This window comes from Chelonoidis abingdonii, chromosome 7 (assembly GCF_003597395.2).
Source record: "Chelonoidis abingdonii isolate Lonesome George chromosome 7, CheloAbing_2.0, whole genome shotgun sequence".
NCBI lineage: Eukaryota > Metazoa > Chordata > Testudines > Testudinidae > Chelonoidis > Chelonoidis abingdonii.
The window spans coordinates 98233798-98257545 of NC_133775.1; positions in this window are offsets into that span (position 1 = coordinate 98233798).

A 23748-nucleotide genomic window follows, 5' to 3' on the forward strand; every position below is an offset into this window, starting at 1 on the left:
TACACTAAAGACACTTCCGACTGAATAAGGACCAGGAGGGCGTAGAAACTCTGTAGCTTGCAATCAGCAGGTCAGTCACATGATCACCCAAACTGAAAGGGTCATACCTATTCTTTCCAGTAGAAGGCGACAGTACAGACACACTATGGGAGGATAAACACACACACAGAGTGTATTGTTATACTAATAGCGACCCATACTGCCTGTGTGGTTTCCCAAGTTTGTAATGAGACTGGCAGGTCACTGGATCAGCCTGATGCCCTAAGGGTTAATGCTCTGCACATGACAAATCTATGCTCAGTTCCCAAATCTTGACTCCCACTCCTAAGGCCAGAAGAGGATGGGGTCGCTGTGGAGCCAGTGCCTGAGGAAGCCCTTAGAAGACAATGAGCATGGTAGAATTCAAAAAGTCTTAATGTAAGCTGTCCTAATTTATTAACAAGAGATTGATAATATCTGACAAATGACTGGAGATAAATTGTTAAGCTAAATGCAAATATGCCAGCAGCAGAAATGGAAAATTATAATAAAAGCTTTTATGACTGCAGGAAAATTCAAATCTAATTTGTCTATTCAACTAAAACTTCAGTGTCGTTCTGTTAGCTGTGTCAGAATGTTACATCAGTGAACATTCTAATTAGATCATTGTGGAGTGGTGTACATTGTAGATATTAGCTTAGATAGAGTAAAGAAACTGCACAGGTTAGAAGGCTGGTGTCTAGTTCCTGCTGGGCAATGTTGATTTAGACTGTGTCTTCCTTTAATGGACCCATCTTCTCTTCCATGCCCAATGGGAAACTTGTATACTATACATCAGGTCATCTCTTTGGCACTAAACAGCTAATACAGCTGATGTGGATATGATTTGCCCATTGTACATCTGTGACTCTAGAATCACATCTGTAATATTCTTACTTTCAGCTATTACAGTTCAGATTTAAAGCCCTGTATCCCTCATGTAGACATTTACAAAGGATACACAAGGCATTATCAGAAGTTAAATCCTAAGGTCAGTAGAAATAGGTTACAATATTTTAGCTGCTTTCCTCCACAAAGCTCTTCACTGTATCTAATCATTTCATTTTCAAGGTAAGATCAAATTGATATGGGCCTAGGATTTGTGACAGACTTTCTGGAATAATTTGCACTTAGGGACAAATCCTAGCCCGTCCTTTGTGGGTGAGGAGAGCCCTCTTGTAACAGAACTAGTTTCCACTGGGCAAAGAGTGGGGAAAGGATATGAAAAGGCTTAGGGGAGTAGTGACTAGCAATAGTTCTCCTGGGGCACTTGTTGTCTAATTACCAGAGCATCTAAGCCATGAAGAGAGACTTTAAAGTATAGGAACAGTTAACTTCATCAGTTACCAACAAAATGTGATCAAATATACAGCACACTTCAGTTCATTGTGCAATGCTCAGCACGCCTTCAATCAATCCTGCCAGTATATCTTAGGCACTTCATGTTCATGAGCAAACTCTTAAGCAGACTCACAATTAAGAGAATGGATATTTAGAGACCCATCCTCAGCTTGTGTAAATCAGCACCGTCAGTGGAGCTACCCTAGTTTACACCAGCTGAATATGTAGCTCGAAATCTGTATTCTCTTAAGTGTGGGTCCCTTATGCTTGTCAAAAATGGATCTTCCCTTTTGTGAATAGCCCAGACAAAGCATAGCTTTATTAATGACCACCAAGGGACATTCTTTAAGTATCGGTAAAGTCTTATTAATGTTCTTTAAGCCCCAAACTCTCTTAAAATAAAGAGGCTGAAGCAGTTATTTCAAGAATTAAGCTTGAACAATTACCAATTGCAATACATACTATTTCTTTTCTCCTCTAACTCAGAAAGTTAGTTCCCGCCAGATACAGGTATCTTACCCTCATGAATAGGGATAAGGAACATCACGCCTACCTCAAATACCACGTAGCCTCTTGCTGAGCAGGGAACAGGCAGGAGAGAGTACAAACTAGACCAACAAATTGGGCAAAAAATTGTAAATACAGAAAGGAAAAGACAGATGAGAATGATAAAGAGAAGAGGAAACAGAGGCAGAAAGGGAGAGGAAAGAGATTGGATTGAAAAATAGAAAAGTGGCAACTGTGCTGAGACATGGCACAAAGGGGCTAAAGAAAGGAGGTATCCACCCATCCAGCAAGCCATCACAAGAGAGATATCAAAGGCAATGATTAGGAACCACTGCACTGTCCTTTTTATGGCTCTTCACAAGGTTCACGGACACAAATTGTGACTAGAATACTTAGGGCTAATTTTTTTAGCTTTGATTCAGGTTTATAGCTATATATATTTCATTGAGACAGAAGCCTTAGTAATAAATAATGATGCAGAAGGAGTTGAGAAATTAGAAATTCAGTACACATCCTTTCATAAACAGCCTAACTAAAAATAACTGTCTCTTTCACACATGCACTAAGGTATTTTGTATTCATTTTCATTAGACATATGAAGAAAAGTATGATCCATTTTAGAGAGAATGAAAGTACCATTCCACTTGGCTCTGTAGAAGTTATTTGGACTGACTGGGATGAGGAGAGCTGCTTACAGACTATGCTAAAGCATATTATGTTTTCCAATTGAGATACTAAAACACTGTCTTATTATACAGAATTTGCCAATGTTATCTGAGATACCACAATTATTCCTTCGTCTGGTGACAAGACACTTTGAGGGATCTCCTATACCACTAATGATGGATGAACTATTTCAGAAGACACTATCCATTGCATTTAGCTCCTTTCTGTGTTTGTGAATTGTCTGCAAAGAGGTGACAATTTCCACACATTAATTCCTCATTCAAGATTTATTGATGAAAGTTTTACATGAACATATTTCAGTCTATAGGTTGCTCACAGACTCTTTGCTGAGAGCACTGCTTCATGTCTTTCATTTTCACAAGTGTGAAGTTAACCTGCATGGATTGGACAGAGAGGTAACATGGTGAGGTTTTGTTCCCCAATTAGATAAGGAGACATTACACCAGCCGGGAATTTCCAGAGCTCAGAAGTACTCCATCTACAGCCGTGTTCCAGCCAGGCCCAAATACAGGCCCTTTGGAAACCATTCAGTGTTTCCTCATGCTGGGGGAATTTTTAGATGGCTCGATTTGCCAGTTGTGTGACCCCTTTGTGTTGCTGTGATGATCAAGAACTGACTCAGGATCACTAAGCAGCAGCTACAGCAAGGTTGCCATTTTAGTGACAAGTGGAAGAGCTGGCCAATAAAAGTACCAAAGACTCAGACTTTCCCTCTCCACTTAGAAGTTCCTCATTTTCCTCAGTCATTTCAACATTAAATAATCCCTTCTGCTCATTATAGGGGGTGGGTGTATGTATAAGTGTGAAAAAATGTCATACAAAATTGCTTTTGCTGTCTTATAATCAGCTGAGAGAACTGCTAACTTGATGGGCTACAGTAGTTGAGAAGTACGTTGTAAAAGCTTTATATTCAAATGAGGAAACAGTAAAATATTACACAAACTGTTTGCTTGCAGTTCATGTAAATGAAAGAGGGCTTGAACTAACCTTTTCAGATGAGAAAACAGAATAAATAGATCATCATCCCCTGAAGAAAGTGTTCTGCCAGCTATGGTGGATTTATGAATTCACGTTGAGGAACATCTCTTTATGGGGCTGAACTGTCTAGTTGTTTCAAAGATAAATATTACAGATGAGTGAATAATTCACTCATACAAATGTCTGGGGAAAAAACTAAATGGAGTGTGAGTACAGGTGATGTGAAATTGTAATGGTTATTCCAAGCCATATTTGCAAATAAATTTTTCCAGTATTCACTCAGCCCTTCTCAGTAGGCACAGAAACCTTTTAAATCGCCCAAAATTTATGTTATGAATGTTAGCATTCATATTGGAAAGAGTTTGTTATTTTGGTCTTCGTTATGAATATACAGCATAGTGCAACATATGGGAGCTGATACTGATCTTCCAGAAGTAAATTAATCACGATATCCCCTGAAACACCTTCAATGTCAACCCCTTTTTTACAATCACAATGCAATATACATTGTTTTATAATTCAGGCAAAAAGGGGTACTTTTAACAGGGCTGTTAAGCTGCCAAAAACTCTGCACATTGTTTCTTCAAAAGGTAAGAAATTTTGCAGTTGACTCTAGTGTTAAAATCCTTTTGTACATAAACATAAAAACTTCATAAAACCTCATAAACTTTATAAAAAAGGGGATTATTCAATTTATCATATAATCCCTTCTGTTCATTATAGCATTGCTGTGTATCTGTGTTTGGAAAAGTGTGATTGAACACAGACCTAAGAACATAATCAGTTACTAAGATAAATAGTTAAAAGGCCATGAAACTCTTGCATATGAAGAGGAGGCCCAGTTTTAAGGTCCAATATTAAACATTAAAAGTTAACATGTAAGTCTTCTCCCGGACTCCCTCTCTTACTGCAGCTCCCTTCTGAGTATATGGACAACATGCCTCAGGTGGCAGATGACCAGGATTCATCAATGAATTTGGTCGGCTGATTGGATCATTAGCTTCCCTGGGCTGGGCACTGATGGGGAGAGTGACATGAACGCTGATCCATGCCCCAGACTGTAGTTCCCTACCATAGCTAGAAGCAATTTCTAGATCTTAGGAGTGGAAGAGTAACAACCCTTCATCCTTAGAATTGTCTGTTCGTTTTCAGGGATCCTCTGAAATGCTGATATCCTCTTCATGTCTTGTTCCCACCTTCACCAGCATAGTAACTTAATTGAGAAATGTTATCATAGTAAATACTGGTGAGTAATGGCACCAAAGACCAAGAGGAGGAAGCACCATTGTCCTTAACAATTTCATTCTCCTTCAGTTTGATCCCATCCCCTAGCCTCTCTTGTTATGGACTATAAGTCAGGCCCTATTCTGATCAGATCTCAGAAGACTCCCAAACCTCAGTATGGGTTTGATCCCATGAGTTTTACCATGACTTCAATGGGAGCAGAGATAAACTCAGTAAGTCTTTCTAGCAGCTACCTGTATTTTTATCTCAACCAGAAAAGAGGACATGCCAACAAAAGCAAGCCTTGTTCACTACGTAGATCTGCCTTAGCTCTATCACATTACGAATACCCACACTCCCACAGAAGTAATTGAAATATTCTACCATAACATAGCACAAATTCTATCAAAATAAAATGAATTGAGGGAAATCACACAGGGTTTTACTAATTCTTTCTCTCCAAAAATGAAATCATTTTTAGTATGTGATCTATGCATTGATGAATGCTTGCAGCTGGCCCATTGGCAGAGCTCTGCTGGAAATGTCACATTTTATTTTGCCAGCCTTGTTACTTGTTCTTTTCTGTACCATTTGAATTTGTCTTTGCTCTAATTCAAGGCAAAAAGCTCTGAATCAAACTTAGCATTCACTAAGGAATGTTTCCAAGGCAGATCTTCGTAAATATACAGTGTCTCAACTCCTCTCCAATAGCTGTAACCTTTTCAGTTTGAAGTGCTGGCCTTTGATGGCCTCCACTGTCCTTACTCATCGCAGTGATCCTTCAGAGCCTTCAATATGATAATATCATCAAAGGCACTTTTGCAACACCTCCTCCACTATAAGCACAGGTGGTCTTTGCTGTCCTCAATATATACTGAATGCTGAATAAAAATATTTCACTTTCAGTCATGCCAATAGAAGTTACATAGCTACAAAGATTTAAATATAATTTTTGGCTTTCTCAGTCAGAAGAGAACAGAGAACAGAGATTTAGTGAATATTAATATCTGATTTAGCCACTTTTCCTAAAATTGTATGCCCATATTTTGCACATTTACTCAAGATAATTGTTTGCATCTGGTATGTGGGTGCGTATACACGTGCAAGATCTTAGACATCTGAACATCAAGTTTTGCTTGCCCAAAACTCACGCATGTACAATTTAACAATAATTTGGGGTTGAGGTCTCAATGAAAATTGGCCCATCATGCGCTTTGTCCTGTGTGCAAATATCAGCTCTGACACTAACTCAGCTAGGCTGTGACCTTGGAAAATTCACTTAACTTGTCTGTAGCCCTGATCCAGAGCTTTATGAAGTCAATGGAGACTCCTATTGATTCCGTGGACTTTGGATCAGACCCTAAATCTCTATCTCACAATCTATAAAATGGGAGTATTGTTACATACCTACATGTAGTGTATAGGAACTGAGTTGTATCTCTTTAAATGGTGTGTGAGCCCTCAGGCTAGGGTGACCAGAGGTCCCAATTTTATATGGACAGTCCCGATATTTGGGGCTTTTTTTTAATATGGGCTCCTATTACCCCCCACCCCATCCCAATTTTTCACACTTGCTATCTGGTCAACTGAGATCAGACTTAAGCAAGCCCATGTGCAACTTTAAATTATGTCCCATAAACATCATCACTCGTGTCTGATTTACAGTCTTAGTACAAACTGCATTCCCAATAGAAAATTTGTAACTCTGTGTTCTAAACTACTGTTACCTAGAGCAATAGCATGACCCGCTTATTTCAATCCCTGGGTAAATCTTTCCATGAACCCATTTGTGGCAGGATGGCAAGGAACTGATGTGATAGGTTTAATACCATTTCTTTTGACTAACAATATAAACTCTCTGGATGTGAACCGAGTTCCATTGCACTTACAATCTGCTCAAGAACTCCTATTCTGAAAAACAACAGGCTTAACTCCTCTATTATCTGAATTCACACAGAATACTTCTGGATAGCTACATCAATTAAAAATATACATCCCCATAAAGGGTCTATCATAGCCTGTATGGATTCATTTGTCACTCCCAAGGATGCAAAGGAGCATTCTCAGGCATGCATTGCATTTGCTAACAACCATGATACTGCTTTGCCAGTCCTTCTATCTGCGTATCAACCCATAGCCAGTGCACAGAACTCCTAGCCAGAACTTTCATTTTTACAATTCCCAATTGACACCTCATGTACTTCTTGGAGAACACATGACCTGAGCTTTGTAGGAATAACCACCCTGTCGCCACACACAGGCAACCTTGACACTCATTTAACTGCTCTTTTTCAGCAAAGAAATCTCAAAGCAGTTGTTTGTGTGCAGGAGGGGAGCATCCATTTAATGCATCATTTTAGTCAGCACTAGATGACAGTTAGTTTTGAATTGTATCATGACATTTGTAACTGGCCAGAGTTCAATTTGTGCCACATTTAACTTTTCGACGGTCTCTGGTTCCCCTTCAGTATCTTTACCTGCTACATCCAATGGCAAACGTCAAGCAATCTACATTCACATATTGGTTGGTACTTTGAATTTAATATAATAGTGAGCACTGAAGAATATCACCTACCTCTGTAATCATGCTGCAACCATTGCTGGGACTCCTTTCTTTGAGTTAAGGAATGAAACTAGAGGCTGATGATCTGCAGCCAGAGTTAATGGTTTCCCATAAAGATATTGAGGATTTTTTTTAACTCCCCAGAATAAGTTCAGAGCTTCTCTATCAATTTGAGAATAGTTATGTTTCACAGAATAGTTATGTTTCACAGAATAGGAGATCCAAAAGCAAAACAATGTGTGCGATTTTCCATCACATGTGAAATTATGGCTCCTATTACATATCAGGAAGTGTCATAAGCAAATGTTATAGATCACAAATTATGGCTCTCTATGTTATAGAATCACAAATTATGGCTCTCTATCAATTTGAGAATAGTTATGTTTCACAGAATAGTTATGTTTCACAGAATAGGAGATCCAGAAGCAAAACAATGTGTGCGATTTTCCATCACATGTGAAATTATGGCTCCTATTACATATCAGGAAGTGTCATAAGCAAATGTTATAGAATCACAGGGCTGCAATACAGATATAGGGCAGAATGGGACCTTGAGAGGTCATCTGGTCCATCCCCCTATGCTGAGGCAGGACCAAGTATTCCTAGACCATCCCTTACAGGTATTTGTCCAACCTGTTCTTAAAAACTTCCAGTGGCGGGGATTCCTCCCTGGGTAACCTGTTCCAGTACTTAATTCCTAGTTCGGCTATCCCTCGATGCAAAAATGATGTTTTTGCCAAGGGGATACATTGGTGAGTTTTTAAGTGGCCGAGCAGCCCAATTCTTGCCCTGCAGATTTTTCCCCAGTTTCTAACCTCCTTTGCTACAAATTAAGCCGATTACTTCTTGGCCTATGTTCAGAGGACATGGGAACACTTGATCACCACCCTCTTTATAGCATTCTTTAACGTATTTGAAAACCTACCAGATACGCTCCCCCCATGCAGTCCTCTTTTCTCAACACTAAACGTGCCCAGGTTTTTTTAATGTTTCCTCAGAGGTCAGGTTTTCTAAACCTTTTATCATTTGTGTTGCTCCTCTGGACTCTCTCCAGTTTGTCCACATCTTCCTTAAAATGTGGTGCCCAAACTGGATGCAATATTTCAGCTGAGAGCTCACACATGCTGAGTGGAGTGGGACAATGAATACACCGCAGAGTAGTATTTGCCTTTTTCACAACTGCATCATATTGTTACTTATATTCAATTTGTGATCCACTAAAGCACCAAGCGCCGTTCAGTAGGACTAGTTTCTGGGTATCAAAGTTAGGCTGACTGGTCTATAATTTCCTGGGTCCTCTTTGTTCCCCTCTTTAAAGATAAGTATTATGTTTGCCCTTCTCAGTCCTCTGGGACCTCACCCATCCTCCATGAGGAGACAAAAATGGTGTAAGAACCCCTTTGGATGCTATACACTTCTGTGCCTCACCAAAAGCCCTGGTATGTTGTGTGGATCAACATCATTTGTTCATTGTGTCCATTTAGAGGATGTGTCACAGGTTGGCTGGCCCTTTAAGACAAGTTTGGCTGAGCCCCACCTGTGCAGATTAGATGGGTGCCCCACCACCCATCTGGTCTTGATCAACGAGGTAATTTATTTAACAGGGGTAGAAAACTCAGATTGAGAGTGGAATCACAGAAAATGGGCAGGTTTCCGAGTAGCAGCTGTGTTAGTGGCTTCTGTGGACTGGGGCGGCTCTAGGGATTTTGCCACCCCAAGCACGTGTTTGGCGTGCTGGGGCCTGGAGCTGCCCCTGTCTGTGGAAGTCCCTGAGTGATGTTCTGCAGGAGATTGTGAGGGGACTCAGGGAAGAAGCCTGGGAGTCAGGACTCCATCTCAGAGCTATAGAGAGTCTGAAGGTAACCAAGAAGAGACTGGGAACCAAGCCAGAAGGTCAAGTGGGATGAAAATACTTTTGGTTTTGTTGGGACTTCTGTTACTCTGAAAGAGGATTGAACTCAGTGACTCAGCCAGAAGCCCTAGCCCCAAAAATGTGGAGAGAGACAGAAAAAATCATGGGAGGAGGAAATTCAGGCAGTGTGCCTGCAGCATCACTCTAGCCAGTAGAGGGTGCTACAGAGCAGGCACACCTTCTGACAGGATGTAACACTGTTGGTCTGTTAAGCAAGAAACTATGGTAATAGCTAACCATCCCCAGAAAGGAACATAATTACAAAATACTTTGTGGTTGGGGTGCTTTAAGATAGCTTCAACCTTGTCTTGGGGCTTATGCAAAACTTTTTTATTAGCGATAATGCCACAATCGATAACTGAAAAAATTCAGATTTTAATTTGTTTGCTCCAAGACTATATTCAGATGTCCTCACAAGCATCTTTTGGAAGTTCTCAGGGAGCTCTTCATCGCTTCCTCCCATGACCAGTTTATTGTCCAAGTAACACTGAGTGCCAGGAATATATTTTAATACCTGTGCCATGACTGTGGACTCATTGCCATAAGATACTGTGAATTTCCCGAAATATAACTGGGTTAAAAAAATTAGATAAGTTCATGGAGGAAAGGTCCATCAATGGCTATTAGCAAATATGGTCAGGGATGCAACCCCATGCTACAGGTGGCCCTAAACCTCCAACTATTAGAAGCAGGGTCTGGATGGCAGAGAATGAATGACTGGATAATTGCCCTGTTCTGTTCATTCCCTCTGAAGCATGTGGTCCTGGCCCCTGTTAGAAGACAGGATACTAGGCTAGGGGCACCAGTATAGCCATTTTTATGGCTCACTGCCAATTAGCAGATGTGGATGCTACTCCAAACATTTGCCTGCTATACTGTAATAAGCTCATGTCTGTTAATTGTGAGGTTCTTCTTGTCATTCTGTTCAGTCTCCATTTATAGGTAGGGCTTCAGCAAAGCTGATGCTGCAGAAACATTTATTTTAGCTTAATTCATTAATGTTTGTAAAATGCTGGGAAGATATAAAGACCATATAATCCTTCAGAATATTAATATTATGACTTCAAATACTAAACAATATTATTGGATACAAATGTTGTCCTGTAGATATCAGTGGGACTCTATTAAAAGGTATTTAGGGCCAAATTCTGCCTTTAGATTAAATTACTTGACCTATATTTGGCCATGTAGTAACAGAATTTGGCCCTACATGATTTTATTTGCTGTCCTCGACTGCAAAGTTATCATCTCACCAAGAGATTTTTTAAAAATCACTTTTGCCATCATTGCTTTGCGTTTTTGTTTTGTTTTGTTTTTTGTTTATTTTGTAATTACAAATTTCATTCACGCTCTCAAAATGCACAGCAGCTATTTTCTCCAAGAATTGTATTAAAAAACAGACTGTTTTGCCATCTCTCTACCAGGTCACTAAGTGTGTCAGCCAATGAGAATCTCAGCATAAACAAACTCTTTCTTTGGTTGCTGGAGCAGGAAGCCTGTCACTGGTTACAGCTCAGCATTTTTCTAATTGTCAGAGCCAAGATTCTGCATCTTGGCCCTATCCAGATGGCCTAGAAAATGCTGCTTTTGACTATCTAAAGTGCCATTTTGCTCTTCTTTTATTGGCTGTGATAGCTGTGCAGCCATTGAAAATCCAGCTAACTACTTCTTCCTTCATGAATGGTTAATGGCCGAGCAGAAACTTGCATAAAGCCTGGCAACACTTCATACAACTTCCATTTCAAACTAAGCTCATCTTGCACTAACATCAGCTGAGGAAATCCAACCTTCCACCCAATCAAGACTTCACATCAATTAAGTGAACAGCAGGGTTAGCACATTTCTTAATTATAATTACAAAAACACTGTAGTTTTTCTAGTGATGAAAGCTCATCCCGTTTCATCAGGTTAAATCATCTTTGGGTTTTTTGATGAACTAAGTAAATGCAATGGGATTTCTGCAGCACCTCATGCTGCGTTATATAAGATGCAATGCTGGTAGTATATTTGGGGCTTTTGATCTCTAGGCTGGCAATACACAGGCGTAATGCACATAGCCAAGAGTTGATGCTCCAGGGCAGATTAGCAATAGTGTCACTCTCTTATAGAATTCTTTCCTTGTTCTGTTTAAGAGCCTGACACTAGTTTCAGGGCAACTGCTTGTCAGGCTCTTCCAGCCGCAGGCTACGGTGATGAGTTTACAGCTGGGGGCGGGGAGGGAGGGAGAGAGAGAGAGAGGTCAGGCTGGAAAGAAGTACTTGCTAGTGACAGTAGCCAGGAAAAAAGTACTATAAGGCCCTACAGCTCTAGCCTGTAAATAATAAACTTGCAACCAAGGGTGGCTGAAAAGCGATATGATTAATCTGAGTCATTCATCTCATCTCAGTCAACTGCATTAAAAATGTAATACTGTCATGAGACTTCACATACTTTAATACCACAGTTTGTAACCTATGAAAATCTTAGACAGCAACAAACACTCCACACCTCAAATTTATTTCCAAATTTGTTTATCCTGATATACAGGTGATATCCGTACACTGCTCAGCACACTAAAAGTGTCCATTGGATAAATTCAACTGTCAGTTACTTTCAGTACTTACCAATATTCTGACAAGGTGAATATAATCATTAGGACATGTATTTCAGGGGTATATTTTCTCATCTCTGTGTGGAGGATTTTCCCACTTGTCTTCCATTAGTACAAATTGGGAGCTACGTGAATACACCAATGTAGCAACTCCAAACAACCCCTTTTGATATATATCCCATTACAATCAAGAGTATCTCAAAGAGAATCTATATTACAATCCTAGTGCTTGGTTAAAAAAAGTGCAATGACTGTTAAACATAATGAAAAGTAACTACTTTGTGTGTGGTGTGGTGGTTTCTTACATTTTAATCAACTTCGATAATATTGTCTATTTCAATTTTAGCTTTCAAAATATTACAGGAACCTGCTCCACACGAAAGGCCAATTTGAGCCTTAGTCTGTGAAAGTCACTGGAATTACACTAGGGATGAATTTGGCCAGTTGAGCTAACTATCAACAACATTAGAACATTTTGAGAAGTATAATGGGACTCCTCCTATGTGTATAATCTCTTCAACCAAGGTTCATTGGGATTTCTTCTATGCTTGCAAGACACTGGCTAATCCTGTGGGATCAGGTCTCTGTCTAATGATCGGTCCACATAGAAAATAAAATTTTACCTGTTATGGTAAAGAGAATTAAGAATTATTCCATTAGCTCAAGAGGTTGGGCTGGTGCTTTTGGTACCAAAGGTCAAGAGTTCTATCCCTATTGAGGAATGTAGCATCTGTAAGATAGCAGCCATGGAGCTATTACAAAATGGTACTCCCAATAAGATTTAAAATCTTGTGGACATAGGATGTTTCAGAATTTCATTTAATACAGAATATGTAATACACTGGCTAAGTATGTATCACCCTGTTTCCCTGTAGTGAGTAATTCACACAGATGACAAGGGCCTCCCACTTAGTCACAGTTAGTAGTCATTACTTTCGTTCAAGTGCTAGAGGCCAAAGGATAATTATCAAATTACTATTATGGGAGAGAGTATGCAAATATGATTTTGTAATTCTAGCAGGAATATGGCTATGCTAATATCTCTGTAAATTCCATCCCTACTTCTTACTAGGTATACTCGGAAATGTAATAGAGGCACTCAGCATCGACCTAACAGAGCTCCCAACGAGGTCAGTTTTTTTCCTGCACAAGCACTAGTCTGACCAATGACGAGCACTTTTGAAAATTCCACCCTCGATGTTTCCAGAAGCCAAAGAAGGCTCAGATTAAGCTGAATGCTTGTGCAGTTAATCAAATTTTTCCTCTTCTCTCCTGAGGACCCAGACCCCTGAGCGCTTACTGAAAGATTAAAACATTTTGCATTTTGAGCCTGATCCCCACCCCCGCACAGTCAATGAAAGCTTTGCCATTGACTTCAGTGGGCACAGTGTCTGTGCTGAAAGTCTTCCGACTATCTCTGCTGATAGCCAAGATCCATGTATAATTTTGTAACCACAGATTCATTATATATTGATGGTTTAGAAAACTAGAAGATATGGAAGCAGCAGTAAGTGGGCATAAAAACAACAAGGAGTCTGGTGGCACCTTAAAGATTAACAGATTTATTTGGGCATAAGCTTCCGTGGGTGAAAAACCTCACTTCTTCAGGACTAACACGGCTACCTCCTGATACTGAGCATAAAAAGACTCTCAAGTTACAATTAAAGGAGTGAGCACTGGTGTTTGTAGCGGCATTTTGCACACTTTTTAACAGCTACATAAAGTCTCTTTTTCTCCCTTACCTAAACTTTTTTAGAAAAGCAATCCCTCAAGTTCTCAAACTGAGATGTTAGGATCTGACACAGCATTCACTCATACCCTGGTTGTATCAGTCACGTGTTTTCTGTGCTGTGACTAAATGTTACATGACTGATATCAGACTGATGGGATCAGACAATAAAAATTAGATCTTTTCCTTGAAACCATGATTGAAAATTACGGTGTGGGTGGTGTGTTTGCTTTTTAAGGAAAAAGCACTATACAAAGGAAGAGAGAAAGGAAACCACAGTTGAAAGTCCACATTCAAACTCTTTCTAACTTTAATGACACTTAAATCTGAATCCAGATGTAAATTTAATCGTTTGGGACAATTTCTTTTGGAAACAAGAATATTTAATCCAGCTCTAACCCATCATCTACAGATCAGTACATTCTATCTAGAACTGTAGAATGCAATTTACCGTCTGAGCTTGAAGCATCTGTTTTGATACCCAAGTCAATATTCTTAAACATGTTCCCTAGGAATATTAACCACTATCTGTCCCACAACTCAAAGTCTGCATGTTTATTTCCAGCAATGCCACTAAAAATCAACATCCTAAAGATCTCGTCCTTAGTAAAATAGAAGAGAAAGGAATAAAAAAATTGCAGTGCAGATGTGAGGCAGAGTTTTTCCTGAATAATTTTTCATAACAGTGGCCCCACAATATGGCAACATTTTTATGGCTGACTTAGAACAACGGTTCCTCAGTTCTCGTCCCCTAACGCCCCTACTCTACTTGTGCTACACTGATGACATCTTCATCATTGGGACTCATGGAAAAGAAGCCTTTGAGGAATTCTACCATGATTTCAACAATTTCCATCCCACCATCAACCTCAGCCTGGACCAGTCCACACAAGAGATCCACTTCCTGGACACTACAGTGCTGATAAGCGATGGTCACATAAACACCACCCTATACTGGAAACCGACTGACTGCTATACCTACCTACGTGCCTCCAGCTTTCATCCAGACCACACCACACAATCCATTGTCTACAGCAAAGCTCTAAGATACAGCCACATTTGCTCTAACCGCTCAGACAAACACCTACAAGTTTCCTATCAAGCATTCTTACAACTACAATACCCACCTGCTGAAGTGAAGAAACAGATTGACAGAGCCAGAAGAGTACCCAGAAGTCACCTACTACAGGACAGGCCCAACAAAGAAAGTAACAGAAAACCACTAGCCGTCACCTTCAGCCCCCAACTAAAAGCTCTCCAGCCCATCATCAAGGATTTACAACCATCCGAAGGCAGTATCCCTCTCTCACAGATCTTGGGAGACAGGCAGTCCTCGCTTACAGACAGCCCAATACTGAAGCTTCACAGTCAGCAACCATATACCACACACAAACACTAACCCAGGAAGCGCTATCTTGAAAGCCCATTGTCCTTCTGTCACATATTATCAGGGGACGCCCAATCACAGGAGCTTAATCACACATCACCACACTATCATGAGACTCGTTCAGTTAAGCTGCACATTCTACAAGTGATAGGTGATCATTATGTGGGACGCACGGGCGACACATGCTTTGCCTTCTGCCATCGATTACATTGGCCTACCGGACGGTCTTTATATGCAAAAAGAATAAACGGACACAAATCAGATATCAAGAATTATAACATTCAAAAACCAGTTGGAGAACACTTCAACCTCCCTGGTCACTCAATTACAGACCTCAAAGTCGCAATATTCCAACAAAAAAAGTTCCAAAAACAGACTCCAGTGAGAAACTGCAGAATTGGAATTAAATTTCAAACTGGACACCATTAAATTTGGCTTGAATAAAGACTGGGAGTGGATGGGTCATTACACAAAGTAAAACCTATTTCCCTATGCTAATTTCCCCCTACTGTTACTCACACCTTGTAAACTGTTAGAAATGGGCCATCCTGATTATTACTACATAGGTTTTTTTCTCCTGCTGATAATAGCCCACCTTAACTGATTACTCTCGTTATAGCTGGTATGGCAACACCCATTTTTTCATGTCCTCTACGTATATACATCTTCCTACTGTATTTTCCACTGCATGTATCCGATGAAGTTGGTTTTAGCCCACAAAAGCTTATGCGCAAATAAATTTATTAGTCTCTGAGGTGCCACAAGTACTCCTCATTCTTATTCCCAAGTTTGTTTCTTAACTGTCAAGTGGATATAAATTGTCCCAGTACAATGGACCGCACAGTAAGTGCTTAGACAAATTACCCCATCTACAGATGCTGGAGGCACTGTGCCTCAGTACAGCACAATGCCTCCAGGAGAAAGGAGAGATGTAGCTTCTGCACTGCCATGGGATTGGATGCAGAATGCAACCCCCACCAGCATGGAGCCAACTCTGCTTTCTGGTGCAGGGGCAAAGGTACAGTCAGAAACTGGTTCTCTCTGGAGAACCTACTGCTGATAGAAGTGCTAGAATCAAACACACCTTGCATAGCAAGTGTTACCATTGCTATTGGCCCTTAAGTGGATATGTAAGGAAAGGAAATTCTCAGCTCTTCATGCCCTGCAGGAGCAATTCACACTATGGCCCTTATGCTCTGTAGAGCCATTTGAAGTCCAAGCGTCAAATAAGCGCTATTATTAATAATAATAATGCAATTAAATTGATTCATTTTGCAGTGATCTGTTTAAAGGAAGTGACTGGGATGTCATTGAATCATGCTGTCCAAAGACAATTGAACCAGGCCGTGGCACGTTGATGTTCAGTAATTTAGCTTAGCTAGCTCTCTTTCTGTTTAGCAGATAATGCTAAACTAAGTTTAGTGAATAACTGGGTGCAAATCTGAGAACTCCGAAAAGTCACCATAAGCATCTTGTACTCAGTAAACTAAGGCTGTCCACAGGGACTGGGTCATAAAGAGGTCATCTACTGCTAGCTTTCAATATATTATAGGTCAGCCCTTCTTAGAATTAAAAAATAAAAATAAAAAAAAATAGGTTGTTTGTAACACAGAACACAATTTTTCACTCTATAAACTGGATAGGTTTACCACAATCCTAGATCAGCAGCAGTAATGGGTGGTTCAGTGATCAACAGGTGCTGCTTTATATTGAAGGCCATGCAGTTAAGATCATTTATGATCGGATTAGATCTGAAGAGTGATTAGAGTGAAATTTGTTTATATACTCTATTGGTTGAATTTTTAGGAATAAATAATATGTTGGTAGGAGTCATAACAGGTCCATAAACTACTCAGAAATGGGGGGAGAAGCTAATATTATTCATAATAAATAATCTAACAAACTCTGATGTTCAGAATATGTCTAGACTGCAAAAAATGGTGTATTTTGAATGCCAGTTAGCTAACTTTAATTAGCTAGCAAAGAAGATACAGTTTTGAATTCAGTATAGCAGCTCAAGTTAAAACCCATAGGGGAGCTGGGGTTTAACCTGAGCTGTTAACCCAAATCCTGTTCAAAACATAATTGTGTCTAAATACATCTTTGAACCTTTTCCACTATGAACACCTCCTTAAATATTCTTTTTTCCTGTTGTACATTTCTCCATTGTCTTTAATAAAACTCTTCATAAGTCTCTGAGGTTGGGGAGCTTTTTAAACAGCTTAATTCTGAGGGCATCCTGCACCAAAAAAATTAAAATTCTGCACCAAACAATTTAAAATTCTGTGTTTTATTTGTCAATAAATAAATCCAGAGGCTCCAGTATGGCAGTGGGGCGCACAGGCCACTGGCTGCACAAAGGTGGGAGATCGCCCTACAGCCCCTCCCCCCACATCCCTGGAACATGGACTCAGTGGTGAGGCTGCACCAACCCTAACACAGCGTAAGGTCTGGTTCTGCCCCAGAAACACCCTGAGGCCCAGCCTCTCTGCACCAGGTGTGGGGCAGGCAGACAGGATCCAAGTGTGGAGGGGCTCAGTGTGTGGAGATCCAGGTGTGCGGTGAGAGGGTTCTGTGTGGGACAATCTGAGTGCAGCAGCTCAGTGGGGGGTTTAGGTGTGGAGGGATCTTGATGCAGAGAGGCTCATGGGGGGCGGGTCCAAGTGTAGGGGCAATGGTACTCTGCAGGGGCTTCCAGGTGAAGGCAGTTGGGGCTCAGTGGAGGGGTCTGGGTGTAGCTAGTTAGGGGGTCAGTGGTATGGGCATCTGGATGTGGGGGCTTAGGATGGTGCAGACAGTGGAGCATCAGTGGGGTTGAGTGCAGGGAGCTCAGTGGGGGGTGGTCTGAGTGTAGGGGTGGGGGTCCAGATGCAGGGGTTGAGGTTCAGTGGGGTGGGGTTTGGGTATGGAGGGCAAAGGGAGTTTTGGATGTACCCGGTGAGGCTTGGCAGGGGTGTCTGGGTATGGGAGGTCTAGATTCACAGTGGTTGGGAGGATGGGGGAGCACCTCCCCATACAGTGATTCCCCGACACACACAGCTGAGGAGCGATGGAGGCAGGAAGCAGGAGAGAATGCTGAGCTTCCTGCAGCTGAGGGTGGTTTCTGGGAGTTGGTCTGACATGGAAGTCTCATCCTCTCCTGCCCCCAGCCCAGCCAGGACTAGCAGCTGATTCCGGCTCAGAATAGGAGCCACTGGCTTGGGTGTCCCCAGCCCTACAGCGATTTACCTCTCAGCTGGCTGCTCTGGTGCCTGAAATAATGTACCTGCACAGCTAGGGAGTGGTGTGTGACTGCTCTTGCAGCTTCCCTTTGCTTCCCTGTCAGAAAGTCATTTTTCTGAGGAGAAGCAAAAAAAATCTGTGGGAGATATGAATTCTGCACACGGGCAGTGGCACAGAATTCCCCCAGGTGTAATAGCTGCTACAACAACCACCTGCCTTTTCACGGCTAGGCAGGTGTTCCTAACCATTTGCAGCCTTCACAAACAATTTAGTTTTATAAGATTTCCATGCCATCTCATAGCTGGTCATGTTTAATATTGATATTCCATATGCTCTATGCATACCAAAATTGCACTTTAATGAGGAAGATTTCTGAATTTGTGAAAGGAAACAAATTAGATTAGGGTATCTTTAAACAACTGAGTCAATGCCATTTTTCTCTTTTTTCCACAGAAATATTAAAATAATAAAATGAGAAATGACTTGGGAGGGGGTTGGAAATCACCATTTACCTTGTGGTCTTTAGAAGCTAAAAACTAAATTACTGTAATTGGCAGTTTATTAACAGGAAAATTATGCTAAACAGCTTCATGTTGCTGTCAGGAATTATATTCAGTAAGCTATGCAGATGGGCCCCTTAGTGTAACATTTGCATTTGCTCATTTAGGAAGAACAATGGTAATAGATGAGTGAAGCATGTACAAATTATATACCAAAGAACATTTGCATGGCTGTAAAAAGGATATCTTGATTCCAGCATGATTAAGCCTTTGTTCGTTAAGCTACAGTATCTACTTAAGGAGGGAGAGGGAGGAAAAAAACCACAGTAACTTTATTCAGAGGCGTGTGAAAATGAACTCTAGTCCAAACCACTCGGATTTCAAGCAGGACTAGACTATAATGGCAGTGATCATTTTATATTTATTATGTTACACCAGTACTAGTTTTCCTCATTTTGGGTGGAGACCGAAGATGTGAGAACAACATGCTCGTATCCCACGTCAAACTGTGGATATGCCTTTCCCAAAATATTCCCACGCCCACCCACTGTTCTCTAACTTTGGAAAGGAAGGTGGGGGGGGGGGCCATAGTATATCCACACAGATAGGAGGCAGTGCAATGAGAAAAATGGTCTTGTTATTGGGTTCTCATGACTTCATGCTGGCAGTCTTTATTTGATTCTCTTCTCCCTCTTTCTGTTAGTGGTTTTCATTACCTCTCCTGTCTCCTTTGTATTTGACATTTCACAAGGAAGGCTGACTTTAAATATCACCCGTACCTGTAAGCTGCAGGGAAGACAATAGTAAAGCAGAAGAAAACTGGGTCATTTTAATGTCCTGATGAAAAGCAACAGGGACGGCGCATTAAGCAACATGGACCGCCTCTGTAAAACCAGGACACAATGTCCTCTTACTCTGTACCTGTACATAACTGTCTATTCTACCAGGAGTCTCTGAAGCACAAAATAAAGAGAGTTCAAATAAGTTATTTAGTAACTCTTGAATTCAACTGGTTTGGGGAGAAAATTGCTGCTCCAAATACATTGCTATCAGAATTTGAGAAGTCCCTGGAGTTAGCATCCTTCCTACCTGTGCTACTTTTCTGGGAATTAGTGACACAGTACTATTATTTGATTGATTTGAATTCATTCATGAAGATGGTCAAAGGGAAAATGGCTTTGGGGGATGAAATGGCAAAACTACACCTTCTGGGAAAAAATCATGAATTATCCTTGGTGGTAATTTCCCATTCTGATCTCCTCTTACATTAGCAAGTAGTCCTGCTGGGCTAGATCCTCCGCTGATGTAAATCATGTAGCTCTACTGACTGCAATCGAGCTATGCTAATTTACACCAGCCCAGTCTTCAATGAGAGTATCTCCATGAGTAAGGGCTATAGGGCCAGATTTTATTCCAAACATCTTTCCATAATATGAGGAAGTCCAGCTGTCAGAGATTATATTTACAGTATACCTCAGGTGAGTGCTCTTCTTGCCCAACAATGTTCACACAGACAGAGGTATGCAATTGTTTGGGTAGGTTAAAACTCCCTAGCAAGTCCATCAAAATCATTTACAGTTTCTGGTATGATACTATCCCTTGGATGACTCACAATGAAGAAATATATATTCAACACATTTATATAAGGAATAATGGTGTTTTATTTGGCTTGATCATATAATAATTCCATTTATTGAAGCCACTTAGCTTAAGTACATTGCTCTCTGGCAATATTGTACCTCCATATAATACAAGATGGGTACAAGACAGCTTTACTGTTTGTATGAGGTCATTTACATCTAAGTCTTTAGCACATGCATTGCTGGTACAGAGAACAGTAATGTCATTTTTGAGCACTTGCGGAGCACCCCTCTGACTTTAACCTTTTGGGGTTCTTCTCCAAACACTGGGAGGGGTGATGAGTGATATCAACATTGAGGAGGTCAAAGACAGATCAAGGGAGCCAGGGTGAATCTATTGTTTTACAGGAGGCTGGTGAGCCCAGGGTCTGCCCTGCAGGGCTGTTAGGACACACGTGGCAATAAGGTCTGGGAGCGATGGGCTCCTCTTAATTCATGGTGAGAGCACTCCCATCACCATGGATCAAACATACCAGATCATTACCATTTTAAGATGGGGACTGACAAGACTGGGGCTTCCAGAACATGATTTTGGTTCCAACTCATTCAAGATACGGGCGGCAACACCAGAGGCCCAGCTGGGTCTGGGGGCTAATGCAAATGCAACCGATTGGGTGTTGGTATTCTGAAGCATACATGAGACCCCAGGTGGGGAATCAATGTTAATTTTCCTTTGTGTTTGCATTACAGATGCTGGCAGATGGGTTGTGCAGATGGTTGTGTAGCTCTGCAGGCCCTGTATTGTTTACTGCAGGGGTTCTCAAACTAGAGGTTAGGATCCCTCAGGGGGTCATGAGGTTATCATATGGGAGGGTCGCAATCTGTCAGCCTCCACTCCAAACTCTGCTTTGCATCCAGCATTTATAATGGTGTTAAATATATAAAAACATGTTTTTAATTCATAAGGGGGGTCGTACTCAGAGGCTTGCTATTTGAAAGGGGTCACCAGTACAAAAGTTTAAGAACCACTGGTTTCCTGGGAGCTCAGGCAGGCTTCCAGATTGCCTGGTGGTTCACAGCTGGGCTTTGGTGATGAAGCAGTGCTGATCTAACGTGGGAGAAGGGGCATGTTATGGAACCAGCTGATGCCCCTTCTGTACAGTCCTGTGGCCCATGAGCAGGCACTAGATATGACTATGATTCACCTGGGGAAAATGATTTAGGAATGTGTAAAGGGGTGGACTTAATGGTCAGAGATAAGAGGGACTGGGGGCAGATCCTGCAACTTTTTCCAGGAGTAAAAATGATTTGGTAGGATATGTTTCAATGCACGGTGTGTCAGGAAGAGTTGAAGCTCACTCAACTTCACATTCCTCCTCTCCTTGTTAATAGGGAGGTGGCCAAATTCACCAGTGGCATACATGGGTTCGTAATTTCTCATCCAGCGTAGCATACGGGGCATCAAAATTATTTAGGGAACCTGGGTTGGATCTGTCAGACTTGGGAGCTGACATGTTTTTGGCTGATATAAAAGGAGGCATTAGCAGATGTCTGGGAAGCCAGCTAGGTATGAGAGGAGGCAGCGAAACTTATCGCTGGTGCCTCTTTGTGGCAGATGTCCAGTGCAGATACTCCACAGGGAAGAAATGTGGGGACCGATAAAATGGACTGGTAAAGCATTTAAAGGAGGTATTCTTTAAAGGAGTGGAAACCCAGGGGGGATGGGGTTGGACTCCTGGTATGGCAGGGAATCAACCCACTTTTTACAATCCCCCTTAACCCTCATTCGAGAGGGACGGGGCAATGAGGTCCCAGCAGCAGGTTGGCTGGGGACCAGGATGGGTTGAGGGGAAAGGCTGACAGGAATCTTCCTGGGTATATGTAAATGACCATGGAATTACCTGCACTGTAAATTTTATCTGCCAGATACTCTCAGACATTTAGGAATAAATTTGTGACCTAATTAAACCACACCCAGTATTGCCAGTCCTCCTTCTGACATAACCAGATAATGCAGTGTGGTCTAACAGTAAAAAGTTAGAAAATGTCCTTAAGATTCAGACACCGCCAGCCACACACCTCCACTGATCCACAGCTTAGATTTATGCCGCCTCATATTGGCGTGTGGGTGGCACAGTTGTAAAACAAAGAGAAACAAACATGAATAGCTGCAAATATTGATGTACTTTTTCAAGACTATAAATCTGTTCCTTTGCTGGTAAAACTGCTGCAAAGTTTCCAAGATAATCTCTTCCTATGAGCCAGAACACAACTAGCATTTTCGTTTGATTTGCGACATTACCATCCAAGGTTACAGAAATGTAAAAATATATATATATATATATATTCGGAAATGATTGAGAATTTAACCTTGCCTTTAATTTTACATGGTGTCACTGAGGGAGATTTAAAAGCAATAAACAGACTTGTTTCTGCACTAGAATCAAATAGGAACCATAAACAATACAGTCACACCGTGCTAAACTGAAGCTTGGCGGGTGGACAGCAGCAACGTTTGTTCAATAAAACTCATTTATATGTAAAAGATTGAATAAAATATCTAATTATTATGCAGAGATAACAAATTATATAAATAAAAAGAGGTGAACTCTATGGGTGAGATGTTTTATATTATGCATGCAATTATAATGGTACAAGGGTCTTAGCTACATGTACAATCTAGCTCTAAACTGCCAGGAGTGATGTGAATTGTGGCATTATCAATATACACGTTGACATTTTAATAGTTTTCTATAATAGGCTAATTGCGGCTAGACCCACTCATTTACTATTTGTCTTTCTGCTGAGATATAAAACCAATGTCCTGAGTACTGATAAAATCTAAATATCCAAAGACACTTTTTGAAACACTCATTGTATGTTAACCTGGACATCTTAGTCCGATTTCAGCTTGGGTAGGTATATATCTGCCAACCTGAAATTCTCCGCGTAGATTTAATTTGAAGATGTTATTCTTATTTCTGCATTATACCGTTGGGCAAAGTTATTGTACACTCCAAGGCCTTGTCTTCATTAGGAAAAACATGTATTTTAGTTAACTCACTCCTAGGACTAACCCAACATGTTCCCCAGGGAACAAATGTTGGGGAGCATCCAGATTAGCCTTTACAAAGATGTTAACTACCGTGTGGAAATCAATTAACATCAGTTAACTTGAGGTAAAAAAAATTCTTGTGAATACAAGCCCTAAAACAACATTAAACAAAGATTTAAAATTAGCTGGATGAGACCAGGGCCGGTGCAACCATTTAGGAGAACTAGGCAGTTGCCTAGGGCGCCAAGATGTGGGGGCGCCAAAAAGCGGTGCCCCCCCCAAAATTTTAAATGGTTGCAGCGGCCGCTGCTGGATAGGTAGTCTGTGCTGCCGGCAGCCCAGGGCGCCCCCGGGGTCAGGGCGTAGCGCCCGAGGGCGCCCCGGGTCAGGGAGCCCTGCGGCAGCCCAGGGCGCCCTTCGGTCAGGGAGCTGCTGCCAGCAGCCCGACAGCCCAG